This window comes from Sciurus carolinensis, chromosome 11 (genome assembly GCF_902686445.1).
Source record: "Sciurus carolinensis chromosome 11, mSciCar1.2, whole genome shotgun sequence".
Classification (NCBI taxonomy): domain Eukaryota; kingdom Metazoa; phylum Chordata; class Mammalia; order Rodentia; family Sciuridae; genus Sciurus; species Sciurus carolinensis.
In genome coordinates, this window is record NC_062223.1 from 33,169,635 (window position 1) to 33,181,511 (window position 11,877).

The window sequence follows — 11,877 nt, forward strand, 5'->3', positions numbered from 1 at the left end:
CATTGCACTTCACTGCAGCCCGTCTGCCAACCAAAGTCAGAACTACACAGCTTCTGGTCAAACTCAATGTCAGGTTATGTAGTCAATACCTGCAATCTTTAAGAAAATTGCAAAACTCCGAGAGACCAATAATATTCCACCAGTTTGCATGTTTTACAGACTTCCACATGCTCCAAGATGTTGTCTACTTTGACGCTTATAGTGACCTGCCTGCTTATAATGATCTGCTTACTCTGTGGCTTACACAAATGAACAGAGTCACAGTGGCAGTAGTGGAACTAGAAGAACTCAGGTCTTTATAACTAAGACCAATTCTTCCTCAAACTGAGTCCTTCAGTTGATTTCAGTACTGTTTGTCACTAATTTCCTTTATAGTTTCACCAACTTTTATACATATGCACCACCTTGAATCTTGATGGTTAACATCATTGTGCAAGTGGGGAGAGATGGGGTGCACTTTGACTATGTGTAGTTTCTGGCTGCCCAACATCCATGCTCTCTTCTTTTGGTAATAGCTCTAATTTCAGTTTTGAACAATTATTTCTGCCCTCTTTGTTGTAGTCTTGGTTGGGATGACAATCCAAGGTGGTCAAGGAGAAGGTATTTCACTCAAGTCAAAACGAATGAGAGAGCCAGGTGCAGTGACACACACCTGTAATCCCAGTGGCTCAGGAGACTGAGACCAGAGGATTGCGAGTTCAAAGCCAGCCTCAGTAACTTAGGTAGGCACTAAGCAACTCAGTGAGACCCTGTCTCTAAATAAAATGCAAAAAAGAACTGGGGATGTGGCTCAGTGGTCGAGTGCCCCTGAGTTTCATCCCTGGTACCAAAAAAAACAAAAACAAAAAACAAAAAAAACAATGATGTTGAATGATGTAGGATCTCAACTAGAGTGCTGGAGGAATAAATCCATGTGTAAGAAGAAATATTCTGATAAGAAGGCTGATTGGCTCCTATTCCAGGGCATCTTAGCTGCCATTCATCCAGCTTTTCCTGCCTCCTTCTCAACTCTCTTGATATTGGCTCATCCTTCCAACACATCCACTTGCCTTTGTTAGCCAAGGTTCATTTCTGTTGCTTGCAACCAAAGAACCCTGCCTGGAGTAGAGAAGACTTAGGGGAAGGTTGGTTTCCTTGGGCAGGACTGGACTCTCTTCTGTCAAAACGAGCGGCAGTGAGTGTGTTGGCGTGTCCTCAGTGGCTGGTGGGTCAGTGTTCCACCTGCTGGCTTCTCCCTTGGGACTTTTGGGCCTGGCATGGACATGTGGTTGGCAAAGAAAGGTCCAAGGTGAGAAGGCTGTGAGTGAAGTGGGGCTCTGGGGGTGTTCTTCAAGGACTTGGGGAGGGAACAAGATGATGCAGGGCTGTAGGAGTGGTCCAGGCAGGAAGAATAAGATGCAAACTAGGAAGACAGCTTTATGCTTTGCCGAGAACATTTTGTGAAGGCCAGGGCTTTCATGTCGTGTTCTCAGGCTTCAATCTCATATTTTAGACAAATGGCAAAATTATTAGACAATTATAATGGAATGCAGAGTGGCAGTGGTAGATTAAAGGGCCATTCATTGCCGTCCTCCCCACTCCAACACACAGAGAACAGAGTCTTTCTCCCAGGTGCCCCCTCCTTGCTTGCTCCGCCTCCACTTCCCGCAGTCCCTGAGGGCTGCAATGCTGACCACGCACTACTGGGGACAAAGCACAGCAGGTTTCCCTTTACTCACTCTCTTGCTGAAGCGCTTCACTCTCCTTCCCAGGCTCTCCTTGCTGTTGGTCAGGAAATCGAGGTACTGCGAGAGAGCCCCCTGTGCTCAGAGGTACCAATGGTACCCCTGTTTGCAGATGAGGAAATCCAGCCCCTGAGATGTTAAATAACTGGCCTAAACTAATCACACAGCTAACAAATGGCAGGGCCAGACCACGAACCCAAATTGGACGGACTCTAAAGCTCCTTGGAAGTCCTGGGATTTAACCCTAACCTGGCTACTTATTAGTTCTGGGACTAGTTCTGCAAATAAACTTCTTAGGTCCTGGGTTCCTTTATTGGTAAAAGTAATGTCAGACATAGGAAATGAAGATTGGTTTCACACTCTGTGCCATTAATTGGTTAATGGCCATCCGGAAGGCCATGCTGGGTTCATTAGGAAAGAGTTCTGCAATCATTTAGTGATGTCTGCATGGGTCACAAAATGAGGAAAGGCAAACTTTAGGTCACACATTAGCCACTCCTGTGATCATGAAGTATTTTAGATCTTTAAATATCATGATTTCTTGGTTTAAACACTCCAAGTTTTAAATAACAAATAAGCCCATCTCGCCTCTATTCTTTCTGGTCCTCTGCTTTTCCTCTGGTTAGATCTTCTCAGTTTTCCACACCTCTCCAAAATCCATCATCATGAGCTAACTGATCCAGTAGCCAAAGGAACTTCTTCTCCTAGTCTGGGTAGCCTATGTGTATCTGTTATCTATTGCTACGTAACCTACCAATGGCTTAAGACAAAAATGATTTCTTTCTTATGATGCAGTGGACTGACTGGGAGCTCTGCCCCACATTAGCTGGGATTGCTCATGTGCCTGTGTTCAGCTGAGAACTTGGCAGGGACACCTTGGTTCTCCACCATGGAGCCTCTGTCTCCTATGGTGTTTGTAGTACATTTCCAAGAGGTCTCTCTCCAGAAGTACAGCCTGGACTATTTTTTTTTACATGGCAGCTTGGTTCCAGGTGGGAGCGTCAAGAAGATGAGTCCTGGTGCGCAAACACTAAGCCCTTCCCCGTGTCACACTTGCTAACATCCAAAGGCTGGATCAGTGTTAAGTTGGGGTGGGAAGGTACTGTGCGAGGGCTTACATACCAGAATGCATAGTTCACAAGAGACTGACAGTCTAATAATCTCTCACGATAATCAAGTTCATGTGTTCTCAGGGACTCTGACCACATGTGTGAGCGATCATGAAGCACTTATTGATGTGCTTGGTGCTGAGTTATAAGACGTATACGACCAGATCTCTGTCTTTGTGGCATTTCCAGTACAGCGGATAACAGAACATACTGTAAAAGAGTGAAGCAACACAAGTTATTGGAAGCAGATTCCAACCTACAATTATATTTTTATAAATTTCACTGTGGCTCAATCATTTGGACTATATTTTACATAAAAAAAGTGATTAGGTCACAAAATTCTATTTAACCCATAATACAGATAAAGTATGATAAGGCTGCCTAAACGTCACATATTTATTTACCGAGTTTATGATTTTTGTCATCAACATGTACACTGGAACTGTTACTTACTTAATATTCTCCTTTGATTCAACTTACTTTTTAACACTTAAATAATTTTATTTTAAAATAAAGTTTTATTTCATTGCTATAAAAGCAAAACCAGTATCATTTGCCATAAACATAAGATAATCATAACTGTAAGTTCAACTCAAATGAAAAATAATGATAACAGCAATTGCTGGTAAGGATGCAGAGAAACTAGATCACTCATATGTTGCTGTTGGAAATGAAAAATGGCACAGCTATTCTGGAAAATAGTTTTGTCAGTTTATTTTCAAAACAAAAAAGACATACTTACTATACAACTCAGCAATTACACTCTTGGGCATTTATTCCAGAAAAAAAGACCTATTTTCTTGCAGAAATTTATACATGAATATTCATAACAGTATTATTCATAATAGCCAGAAAACTGGAAACTACCCAAATGTCCTTTAATACGTGGATGGTTAAGTTAATCATGGTAATGCTTACCAAGGAATATTACTCGATAATAAAAAGAAATTAACTATTTTTTAAAAGAATTTCAGCTTTTTAAACTTTGTTTAGTTTTGTATGTGGTGCTGAGCAACAAACTCAGTGCCTCATGCATGCTAGGCAAGAGCTCCATCACTAAGCCACAATCCCAGCCCAGAAATTTACTATTGATAATGCACAACAACTTACATGAACCCAAATGAAATTATGCTGAGTGAAAAAAGGCAATGCCAAAAGGTTACATATTCTACAACTTTATTGATACAACATTTTGTAAAAGAAAAAATTTTAGAACCAGAGAACAGAGTTTAGGGATGTTGGAGAGAGGATGAGCCGCCCCTTAAAGGGTGACACAAGGCAGTCGTGGGCTGATGGTACAGTTGAGTATCTCGATGGTGGTGATGATTCTGCAAGTCTGCACATAATGATAAATAGTACAGAACCACACACACACGCACACACACATGCACACACACCGTGCATATAAAATTAAAGAGATCTAAGTGGTTTTTGATATGGCACTATTGTGCGAGATATTAATTTTGGTGGAGACTGGGAGTAGGGTGCATGGCTCTCTACAGTACATTTCTTTGCAATTTCCTATGCATCTTAAATTATTTCAAAACAAAAAGTTTTTAAAAATTTAGAACACTTAAACTAAAACATGTTTATCAGACTACTTCCTAAAATACCTAAAATCACTTCAATTATCACCAGTGTTACACGGCCCCACAGTGGAAGGAAGAATCCAACGTATGGCAATAATAGTTTTCAGGAATGAGGATGGAACACCACACATTACTGGAGAGGGTGATACCAAGAAGCACTTATACAATGCTTACTGCGTACTACTCCAAATATTTTCCAGATACACATTCATTTACTTTTTATACCACGTTTAAATGGAAGCACTGGATTCTACTGCAAACAGCTAATGAGGCAGAGATTTGCATGCAGGAAATGAAAGGGTACTCTCAGGAACACCTGTGGAGAGACACAAGAGTAAGCAGTTACAACAGAGGTCTCTGCCGATCCTAAGAGGAGCTCTGGATCTGGGATGGCCCTTCAGAGTTGTCCCAAAAAAGTTGAGGAGCTGAACTCTTTGATCTCCTCAATGACAAGTCATTAGATGCAGGCTGACTCCCGGCGGAGGACAGTATCCTTTGGCTGAGAGTCATGCTGGAGAGGAAGTGAACTGACTTGTTAGCAATAGACCCTTCTGGAAAGCCCCAGTTCTGAAGGGGTTAGGGCAAGTGTGTAGTACACTACAGTGTCCACTACAGTCGACCCCTTATAATCAGGTCCATTTGCTGAACATAGTTTGCCCTGTCTGGAAGTTGCTCCAGGATTCTTTCTCTGGAGAAAGGCTAAAGAGGGAGGTGGTAACATAAACAACTGACCAATTTTACACGCTACTGCTTAGACTCATTGCTGTCCTCTGTGTTTATTCTAGATTCCCCTCACTCTCAGCGCCTCTGCTGGTTTAGGCTTTGTTTTTAGTCTCTCTGGGTATGTTTGCTGCATTTATCCATTGACCATCCATTGACAGAGGGTTCAAAGAGGTCCCCCAGCAGGCCATCTTGGGTCTAATGTTTTCTTTGCAATCTTTTTTTTTTTTTTTTTTTTTAAGTGGTTGCCTGCTGCCTCCTGATGATCATGGTCAGTTATTCCTTCCAGGATGGTGACTCCTTTCCTTGCCTGCTGGTGTCTTGGCACAAGAAATTTGAACCCATTGGGAGGTTTAAAATCTAATTGGATCACATGTCCCTGATAGATGGGACCTTCTAGGAACCAAGACCAGAGCTGAAGTGACAGAGCCACTCCTACTTCCACTCCTTGGCTCCTGGACCCGTGTATTCCACCTGCTTGGGACACAGCACCATATAATGGTCATTGATTTAGGGTCTGAGCTGTGTCCTGGAGGATGGCACTCCATCTCTGCAGGACATTGTCTCCACGCTGGTACTTGAGCTGTACCTTCAAAGGACTGTTTCATCCCTTCGTGGGGCCAGAAGCCTGTGAGTGGTATGGTGTGTCACTGGATCAGTGAATTCCGTGATCAGAAGTCCACAGCCACACCTCCATTGTTGTAAAGTGAGCTCCTTGGTCCAGTATAACATCAGGGAGGTTCTATTCCAGTAAGTCAAACCCTCTGTAAACTCTCAGATAGTGGTGCTAGCTGAAGCTTGCAGAATGGAAAGGTAAATTCATGTGTGAACTATGTACTAATTCCAGTCTGCTGCTCCTACAACGGAGTCAATTTTCTACCAAGTTCTGGTTGGTCCTTTGCAAGAATGGTGCCATGTAGGATGCTCAGCCTAGGTGTCTGTTGCTGCCAGGCTGGACATTTGGCAGCAGTAGTACCTAGATCTGCCTTGGTGAGTGGAAGCTCATGCTGGCCTTATGCACGGCCACTGTGTTCATGAGCCATTATCGGTATTGGGGTGACTGATACCCACTACCTGGGAAGTTTTACTTGATTGTAGAATCAAGGTGGGTGCCCTTTGAGGGGTGTTAACCTGCATAAGTTTGTCACAGTTCATGAAGAGTCCCAGAGATTAACTACTTACCTTTTTCCCAGATTGCCTCATTTCTAACTGTCGGATATTTCTCTTTCTGGACTCTTGACTAACAAATCAAGCCAATCAGCCCTGCTGGTGAATCTATGTATGTTCTTACTCAGGTCGTATTTCTTTTTTTCCTTTATTTTTTCCATATTTTAAAATTGATGCGTTATAATTGTACATAATGGTGGGATCTGTTGCTCCATATTCACACATGCACACCTGAGGTCACATTTTTTTACACACAAAGTAGCTGACCATGGACATCCACTAAAGCTCTGCACAATGAAGGATTTTCCTTCATTGCCACCTTTCAAGACGACTGTCCCTCCTGCCGTGGAGGGGAGCAGAGGCGCAGCAGTAGCTCCTTTTCAGTTTGCATGGCACGCTAGGCTGACCCATCCATGAACTGTGTTCCGTCTTTTCCCATCTTCATCAGCTGACCTTGAAGGATTCCCCATGAGGCCACAGACGTGAACCGGGAGAGAGGTGCTGGGTGGTGGCTGACGTAGGAGTACAATTCACCCGTTTGTTCAGCTTACTTGTGCCCTCATGTTCTGCTCAGTCCTGATCCTAGGTACACCACTTCCATCTCACTCTGAGCCCATGTGGCTTTATGACTTGATGGGTCTCACAGAACTAGCTTGTGGTCAGCAGCTCTGACTTCACAGTCACCTGATGTCCCATAATCAGGCACTCTGTGTCTACTGGGGCTCAGAGGACACTTGTACCACAGTCCCTCTCTGCTGGAGGGCTTTTTCTTGCTCTAGGCCCCACAGGAGGTGAAAGTCTTCCTTGTCATTAAGAAAACAGGTTAGAAAAATATCTTCAGGTGTTGAGCTTGGTGTCTCCTGAACCCTGAAAGGTCTACCAGCAGACTCTAAGATGGTCCCCAGAGATCCCTTCTTCTGACTTTCACTTTCTTGTGTTTTCTCCTTCCCTTGAATGTGAACTGGAGGGACCTGGAAGCTTGTCTCTAATGAACAGAAAATGGCAGATGGGATGGGATGGTGCTTTTACAGGGTACAGGAAGACTGTGCCTTCTGTCTTGGGACTCTCTCTCTCTCTCTCTCTCTCTCTGTCATAACCAGTTGCTGTGTTGCAAGGACACTCAGAACACATGGTGAGGTACCAAGTTCTCCACAACGGCAGGAAGAGCTTAAAAGCAGATTTTCTAATGTCCACAGCTGCCATGAGAGTGATCTTGGAAGGAGAATGCGCCAATCTTAGCTGAGCTTTGAGATGACAGCAGACCTGACTGATACCCTGACTGAAGTCTCCCGAGAGTCTCAAGGTCCCATTCTTTCCACCAGGTCCCTGACCTTGGCATAGCAGACTGCTGGAGTTGAGAATCCAATCTTCCCCTGGAGTCCAGTTCCTCTAATAATTAAGTTCTGGTCCTTAGTTTTCTCTGCCCTCTGGTACCGATGAGAGTCTCTTTATATGCTGCCAAATACACCCTCTCAAGCTTTGCACTGTGCCTTACATTGGCGATTAATCATTCTTGGCCTTTCATTGTCATTCTCCAATGGATCGGCGCCCCTGCCACCCCCAGCCATAGCCACCTCATTCTGCAATCTACGAATGCAGAACCAGGCACACGCTGGATGGGCTGTATCCCCAAGTGCATTGGCATCCACCGGTGTCCCATCCCAGTTCACCGTTAATCAAAGTTTTAGCAATTGTACCCGACCGCATACCAGGGGCTCTCAGTGTCCCACTTACTAGTGGCAATGGGATTCTCAGTACCAGCCAGCCAGTGAGTGACACAGCTCCCAAATTCCATTTTTGAGCCTGCTTTCTTAGGCCAACCAACTGCGGTAGGTCAGGTTTCCTGGGAAACAGGCTCCAGGCAGAGATTTGCATGCAGGCAGACTATTGAGGAGTTGTTTTGGGAACAATACCTGTGAGGGGAAGGAAAGGAAACTGAACTGGGTGGAGAGAAGTGAACAGTCACCACAGAGACCCAAGGGGCTCTCGGGGAGGGCAGAAATGGGGATAGAGTTGTCCAATCAAGGTAAGGAAGCCAGTCTTCCCTGATGGCCCCCCATTGGCCCTCTATTGAAAACAGGCTGCCCCGGGGAGGGGACATCATCTTGGGCAGTACGACTTCCTTGGTAGAAGGCACTCCTGGAAGGGCCTCGGTGTGTGCAGTCAGCAGCCAGCACTCCTGGAAGTGGGGGAAGGAGCGTTTCAGTCCTGAAGCGGGATCTGAGTGGTGCGCCTCCACATCCACTCCCGGGTGCACTGTTACACTCCCCTTTCACAGATGAGTAAAACTGAGGCACTGAGAAGACAAGGAACTTCCTCAGCCAGGAAAGAACAGGGCCAGAGCCCATATCCTTTTTTTTTTTTTTTTAACTTTTATTTGTATTTATTTTATGCTGAATTTATTCCTCTGCCATAAAGTTTGTGTTCCTTCAGTTTCTTTCTGGCTTTCTCTTCTCTTTGGTTTAGGGACAATTTGTTCCTTTTCAGTGATGATCATCTCAGTGCTTCGGGGGAACTTATGTACAGGTTAACCAGCACGTGAGCTCTGTAAGTACAGTGGCTCATCTTGGATGCTTTGGTCATCTGGGTATGTTCAGTGACCAGAAAAACCACATCTTAAACCCTTAAGTTCAGACTTGCTCTCATAATCATGTGCGGTAATTCAGCATCCCTTTTGGGCTATTGATCCTGCGTGAAGCCCCCATTGTTTGGCCTGGGCTCAGCCATCAACCCCACCGCTGTAACACAGGAATGGTATGTGCTGCTTCTCCTCCTCCTCCTCCTCCTCCTCCTCCTTCTTTACTTGGATTGAACTCAAGGAAATTTAAGGACAAGTTACATCCCCAGTCCTTTTTCATTTTCAATTTTGGAGACAGGTTCTCATTACATTGCTGAGGGTCTCGCTAGGTTGCCAAGGCTGGCCTTGAACTTGAGACCCTCCTGCCCCTGTCTCCTGAGTCACTGGGATTACAGGCATGTGTGACTGTGCCCAGCTCACACATGGCTTCTTTAAGGTGACATCTGTCAGATACTTGTCCTTTCAGATCCGCACACCCTTGATGGCCAGCGCAGTTTCGTGGGTTTTCTTAGGCCGAAAACAAACATTTGAACTTCTTGATTTGCATGATCTTGTGGGGTGTTCTGGGTCAAGAGTAGCAAACCATTTCCACAGATCACCTCAGGTTACTCCCAGGAAGGGCCAGAGCCCAGACTCTTAACCACCATGCTCTGATGCCTCTTCAGAAGGAGGAGGAGGACAAGAATCCTTCCCCCATTCCTGGGATCATGGCCAAGTCCAGGAACAATTTAGAAATGCAAAGTCTGTTCTTGATATTCCCCAGTCTTCATTTTAGTGCCCTTTTCTCACTTTTTAGAGACTCCTTCCCAGACCTTGAAGGACTAGGGTAGCTAGCATTCCTGGCTTGAGAGTGAAGGAGATGGCATTTCCCGGCAGGGGGGACACAGGTATGATGAAGGTTAAGGCCATGAACAGGTTGTTTTGTCTGTTAAAAAACCCAAGTTTGTAAAGGGGGGTACAAGTAGAAGAGTTCAAGTGAGAGAGCAAGGTCAAAGTCAACTCTAAAGGTCTTTGTTTTTTTTTAGTTGTTGATGGACCTTTATTTCATGTATTTATTTTTATGCGGTGCTAAGATTCGAACCCAGTACCTCACACATGCTAGGCAAGTGCTCTACCACTGAGCCACAACCCCAGCCCCTAGAGGTCTTGAATAGTCAGGCTAGGGAAGTTTTTAAAAAATTATTGTTGTTGTTTTACATTTCTGTGGAATTTGTATTATCGTTATAGATTTTTAAATTTATTTTTAATTTTTTAGTGCCTTTAGTTACACATAATAGTGAGGATACTTCTAACAGTTTTCTCCATTTCAATCTCTAATACCACTCTCTTCCCTCTCCTCCTCCCTCGCCTGATCGCCTTCCTCTCCTCTACTGGTCTTCCTTCTATTTATTTATTTTTTAATTGGGGCTAAAGAATGCGTACTCTACTTTGTACACAGGCAAGGCAGAGGAGGGTTCTGAGCAGAGGGGGTGGGTGGGAAGGAGGGCCAAAGGGTTGCTTGAGAAAGGTTTAGTGTGTTTCCAGGGCGAGGCTGAATGGGTGGAGGCGGAGCCCGGGACAGGGAAGTCTGCTGTTAACCAGGCCAGGAGGGCAGAGGAAGCAAAGATAGAAAGAGTGAAAAAGGAGACTCATGGGATAGACCTCACGGAGGAGGAAGTCAGGAATCCATCTACATCGCCAGCAAGAATCTGAGGAGATATCAACATGGACAACAGGAGCCAGTCCAGCACAATGTCCTAAAGATGTAAACTCTTAAGGGCTTTCCATGGAAAAGGCAGCAGACATCGCTTCTCCACAGTGGAATTCTGAGTATCCACCAGACAACTTTCCCAGGAGTACAGGAGGGCATGTGGGCCCGGTCTGTATGTGTCCATTTTGGTAAGGATTTTCTTTATCAGCACAGATAGGGCACTTGCTATGTTCCCGATGTTCTTATCTTTAAGAATATCAGCTCAATCATTATCACGAGATAGATGGTATTATTGACTCCATTTTACAGATGGGAAAACTGAAATGCAGAGAATTTAAGTAGTGAAGTTTATCCAGTATCTTTGTCAGCTTGGCCTGCTGTGTTCGTCAGCTTTTCATTGCTGTCACCAAAATATCTGATAAAAACAACTTAGAGGAGAAGTTCATTTTGGGCTCACAGTTTTAGAGATGCAGTGCCTGGTCAGCCAACTCTGTTGGCTCTGGGCCAGAGATAAGACAGAGCACCATGGCGGAAGCCAGGAAGCAGAGAGAGAGAGAGAGAGAGCACATGCGTGCACGTGAAGACAAAATGTGAACCCCGAAGGCATGCCCCCATGACCTTCTCCCTCCAGCCACAACTTACCTGCCTAACATCGCCACCCAGGGCAGCAGTTCTTTCAAATTATAAAGCTATCACATGAACGCGTCCACTGATTAGGTTACAGCTCTCATAATCGGATCAGTTCTCCACTACTGCACATTGCTCCATTGTCTCCTGAACTTTGGAAGGACATCTTATATTCAGACTATGACAGCTGCTATAACAAAATGCCATAGAATCAGAGGCTTAAAAGCAACAGAAGTTTGTAGTTTAAATTGTGGAGGCTACAGATCCAAAATCAGGATGCCAGCATAGTCGGGTTCAGGTGCGGGACCTCTGTTTGTATCCTCATATGGCAGAAAAAGAGCAAAGGAGCTCTCTGGGGTCCCTTCCCCCACTGCCTTGATTTTCTCTTAGAATTCCATCACCAGGAGTCCATCCACCCTTATTGACCCAATCGCTAACTGAAGCCCCCACTTCTAACACCATCACATTGGGGGTTAGCTTTCAACGCATGGATTTTGAGGGAACATAAACATCCAGCCCACAATACCCAGTAAATGGAGGAGCCAGAGTTCCAGCCCAGACAGTCTCCCAGAATCTACGCCATTAACCACTGTGCACTGCTGGTGACACACTGCGACTAACTCGGATGGAAAGCACCCTGGGGAACACACGATAATAATCACCCCCTTACTTG